Source organism: Chiroxiphia lanceolata, chromosome 5 (assembly GCF_009829145.1).
Source record: "Chiroxiphia lanceolata isolate bChiLan1 chromosome 5, bChiLan1.pri, whole genome shotgun sequence".
NCBI classification, from domain to species: Eukaryota; Metazoa; Chordata; class Aves; order Passeriformes; family Pipridae; genus Chiroxiphia; species Chiroxiphia lanceolata.
Window position 1 is genome coordinate 11,487,215 of NC_045641.1, and position 5,491 is coordinate 11,492,705.

Sequence of the window (5,491 nt, forward strand, 5' to 3'; positions counted from 1 at the left end):
GGCACCCTGACCAGGGCCCTGTGCTCAAAGAAGTCCTGCTGAAAGCCATTTTTTACCACGGTCCATGCTCAGCAACACTTTTCCTCCTCCTGTGGCCTCAGAGGAGCCATATACTTCACACTACAAAAACTGTGACCCTGCTACCTGGCCCAGGGCAGGAACCTCCCATGTAGGTTTAATCAGAAAAGGAGAAAGTCAGAATGTACCTCTGTGTATTTTCCCAGGCAAATGCCTGCTTAGGAAGTACCCCCCAGCTAGGAAGATGAGCTCATGCAGACTCAAACCCACCATGTGAACAACAGAGAGTGTAACTCTAGGTATGTTTGTTTCATTAATAAGTGAGTTTGTGCTGAGTGTTACAAAGCTGTTCAATGAAAATGTAAACCTTGTCAGATCTCTTGACAAATATATCCACAAAGAGGAAGTGAATATGAACAGTGATTGAGGAATAGTATAATAGATAAATAAATAAATAGATAAATAAGCAAAACAACCTCCAAAACAGCAACAAAACCAAAGCCCACCCCCTCCTTTTCCAGGCTGGATAAGATTGCCATCTACCATGTTTTCTTCCTTGGGTTACCATAACCCCAACTTTTGCCCTCTAGCAATGGATGTATCAGTCTTTCTATGGTATAATATAGCTGAAAATGTGAAACAATATATATCTCACATGCTTCAGTAGATGTTTAAATATGTTGATCTTATTTTTCCCTTTGGTTTATTTAGCATATAAACAGTCTTTTTTTAGTGTTATGTATATTTTAGCTCTTCAGAAAAAATAGTATAAGTTATAGGTCAAGAACAGATTTTCCATAATACTGCTCTGTTTTTAAGCTATTGTGACTGGTAAATAAGAAATTATATTTACTACCAAAACATTAAAGCAAGACAGAGAAGAACTGGCTCATGGGTTGATTCATTTCAGGAGAGCAAGAATCAACAAGAATCAGTGTCTACTTAACCCATCAGGGAACCGTGCAAACACAACTCAAAAATAGCTTGCCCCATAGTGTCAGACACAGTGAAATACAAAGCCTGCCTCATGTGTACACTTTTCACAGCCACAGTAAGAGGAAGAGGAGTCTTCACAAGAGGTAAATATGTGCAGCCTTCCTAGCAGCTCAGATAAAGCGAGTGGAATTTCTTTGAACCAGGGAGAGCAGGACATTTATGAGCATGAGCTCCAAGAATCTTATGGAGGTAGTGGTCACTTCTGCTCTGGTTATTACAGAGCTGTGTGGGATATCTTTGTATCCAGTCTCCAAATGAACAATAATAAAGAAAATCCATTTTAGGAAAGTATTCACCTTTTGCCTAACTTTTCAGGTTGTTTCACTCATTAGAAACATGAAAGGAGTTACCACAATATGACCAGCCAGCTCTCCATGCATCACTTACGATTTTTCCCGCACTGCAACCATCTGATGTGAGGATCCAACCCATTTGACATCAGCCTCATTTCAAAACGTAATAAAGATTGCAACCCCCAAGAGAAACTACTGCATTTTTCTGAAGGAAGGCAGATGGTATTAAACCAAAGAACAGATTTTCCCACAGTCAGGTGTGGGAGAATGACCACTCCTGCTTCTGCTCCAGGTCAGTGCACGAGAGGATTGACAGTTATGAGCAACTTTTATTTCTGAAACACACAACATTATGTGTTTTAACACAAATGGAAAAAAAAACCCAAACAAACAACAAATGTATTTCTGATCCTGTATTCAGAAGTTGTTGGAGGAATATCAAATCTAAATCTGTATTCCTAATGAATACGAAAAGGCTGATTCTTCACAGTTGGCAGATCAATGTGAGCCATATAACAGAAATTTGTAGTTGTTATAGCTCTCGAGTTAAAACTAGGGCTATCAAAATAAAATGATGGATGTTAAGAGATGTTTTACAGTATCTGCTCCAAACCTGCTTACATTTTGCATGTAAATCCGTTTCTCTGCAATGTGCTGGGAAAGCAACAGACTTAAATGCTCTCAGTTATAAGTATCAGCTTCGAGCAACTCAGGTGGGATCAACAGAACAAAACTGGCTTAAAAACAGCCCACATGAGAAAGGAACCAGACCCAGCAGCCACAAAACAGCTATATTAGCTGTTTCCATAGAAATGGAAATATAGATTCAATCCCTTCAAATCAGAGCTCTGAACAAAAGCAGGAGTAACCAAACTATTTGTAAACCTGTCATGTCAAACAGAAATTTCTGGCAGAAGGACAGACTTGCAATGCTTATAAAGATAAGGTAACTGATGTTTATAATAAAAAGTCAGGCAAAATGCAGGCCCCGGTGTCTCCAGGCTGCCTTGCTTAATCTTGCTGAAGGGGGAAGGAGGAGGACTGGAGGGCAATTATACATCATTGATTATCATAATAGCTCAATCCTTGCCTCTGGGTAGAGCAGCTTACAGTGCCCTGATATTTTATGCTTACTGGTGCTTACCCCACCGTACATCTCCTGTCACAGGGGCATCATTCCTCACATAACCAGCACTAGGATGCAGTGCCACCAGATGGCACTCCAGAATGCTTGCCATCATCCCCGCTCTTGCTGCTGGGCTGCAGAGGTATCTCCCCAGGAGGGAGACAGGGGTCAGGGCTGAGAACTGAACTGCTAGAAATACTCCCAGGCAGAAATGTTTCTGGGATATGGGCAGTGACATCCCTCCACCAGGCATGAATTTCTCTCTGCTATGCCTGTGGTGTAGAAATCCTTGCTCCGTGCCCTGCAGCAGTCAGGGTGCCAGCAGCAGCACTGGTGAGCCCGGCCATGCTTCCCAATACTGGGGTTTAAATGCCAAAGTAACTGTGACTGGGTGTGCAAAGCTGCCCAAGCAGAAACTGAAAAGAACACCGAGGAGTGAGTGAGGAGAATAAGCAGGAAATTACAAGTGCAGAAGACATCAGCACTACTAGGAACGCTGAAGACTTGAAGACCCTGTAGTTGGGAGATGATAACAGTGCACTGGCAACCACAGCACCAGCATTGTCCGGCCTTTCAGGAGGGAGCCAAAGCTCTACCACTAACCATTCTTATTCCACACATAACGAAAATCAGTTATTAGACACTTTTCTTTCACCCTTAATCCTGACCTTGGGTTTTTCATTATCTTGGGGGAGTGTTAGCGACTCCCACCCCAGCAAGAATTTCCCGATTGCTTACAGAAATGCTGCCTGCTGCATTCCTCTTAGGAATGCCTTCCCATTTGCACAGCATAAACAAGCACAGGAATGGACAAGACTTTCTGAAACCCCTTGCAGCAGTGTAAAGTGGATACTCCTCCACATGCCTTTATTTCTAAGGTTGAACTTTGACTTCTGTGCTTCTATCAGTATTTTTAATTCTTTTTTTGTGATAAAATTAAAAGAGGAAAGTAGATAAAAGCAGAAAGAGCAAAATATAACTAAAACAGCAAATTGACACTTCCTGGGAAAGACTGAAAAGAAAAAAATAATTTTATTAGGTATTTTGCATTAGACTTTATTCCTAATTTCCTAATTCTTGTCCGCTGTGGCTTCTTATAGTCATTTAATTATCTTTGATCATAACGGCAGGTTCCAGACCTTTATTCCCTATTTTTAGCATGTTGTCCTCCATGTCATCCTGCAACTGAGTATCAGACATTGTGGTCTTGTTAGCAATTCACTATGTGCCCTTGTTTCTTATTAGGAATGGTTGATTTGGCTAGGCTGAAACTAATGATGGCAATAACAAAAACATGGAAAAACTTCTGACTTATTCCAAATACAAATTTCATTACTTTAACAATAAAAACCTGCTCTTCCATGGTATATTTATTCCGATTAGCGTGTTCTAGGTTGATGAACCTTCAAAATTGTCCTGTATTTTCCTTTCAGCTCAGTCAGTCACTGCAACAACGGCCTAAACCACTGTTATACTTGGAGACATCAGTTCATTAATTTTAATAACTTCATTTAAATATTTCTATATTGAGGTAAATAGAGTATAGAGCTAAAGTTCTTGAAATACTACACAGAAGTGTGAGCTTTAGGAACTCATGAAACAGCTGAACATTTTACACTCACATTTTCAACACTGTTTCGTAGAGCAGTGAGTTGGCTACTATGTCATAAATACCTTATTATTTCTACTTACTTCGACAGAAAAAAACAGGTAAGAAAATCCTATTTCTGAACAATCAGTGGAAAAGCATGTGGTTACATCAATGCTTAAAGTAAGAATTACTTGAAAAACCCAAAGCATTTTTGAAAGTAAATGATCAATTCTTGAAAATTCTTGCACATGTAGACAGAGATATAAAAGCTGAAAAAGTACAGAAACTCCTAATCTCCTTGATTATGCTTTCTTTAAGTAACTGTTCATTGAAATAACTTCATGCATGTCCTTCTATCATGAGTGAAAATTAGACTGTTCTAAAAAAAAAAAAGTAAGTAAATGGGAGTCTCCTGTGTAGTTGCAAAATCACGTTGAAAAATGAACATAATTTCCCCTCCTCTCTCACACCCACTCACTCCCACTCACTCCCACAGTTTTTTTTAGTGAGGATTTCTTTTTTCATTCCTACACCTTTAGCCGTCCTCCAGGTCTTCCTTCAAACAGTGCCCTTATCTGTCTGTCTCTCTACATGCCACACAAAACCAGCTGGAAAGGTTTTGCTGCTACTACTAAACTTGATTAGATCTCAACTGCTACTCTAACTGCGAACAAGTTTGGGCAGGGTATACTCATTCCTCCTTGTAGGCCCCTTTTCAGCTCTATGTCCAGCCCTTGTTGAAAGCCACATACTAGGTTTTCCATCACCCTTTTCCTACAAACAGTTCTAATAGCAAAACATACCCACCTTTTGGTCCCCAGAATTAGGAGCTGATAAAAACACCTCCCTCTTACTTAGCAGCCAGCACAGTGTTTATGTGATGAAGAAAAAAGTCTATTTTCTGTCCAGAGCTTTGAACCTGCCACATGTTCTCCCTGTTAATGCATTTCACAGAATCACAGAATATGCCAAGTTGGAAGGGACCCATAAGGTTATTGGAACTTCTCAGTCCTTTAAATCATTCCACTGTGAATGATATACAGAAATAGCCACTTGATGACACCAAAGACAGAGATGATGTGGGATAGGATATATACTTTACAAACATAAAGGTGATCAATTCCTGCTGGGAATTGAAACTTACCGAAGTTTCAGCCCTTACTCCCAAGTACTATTTATTCAGGCAGTACAATACTTCATGTGTACTTTCCAGTGGAAGCTAGTGTTCTAACCATGGGGCAAAATGTCATTTCTCCTCTCCCTCGAATACAAATAGCTATTTATTCTTTGTAAAATAAAAAAGCTGCATCATGAGAAATTGAGAAATGCAGGTGCCATGTCATCAGACTGCCAAAGGAAACTGATCACAGGGGTTTAATTAATTGAAGATTAACCATTAGGTGTTCGAAAAATTGGCTATAAAACATGGTTTGTGCACATAAATGTCCTTTCTTACAATTTGACAGG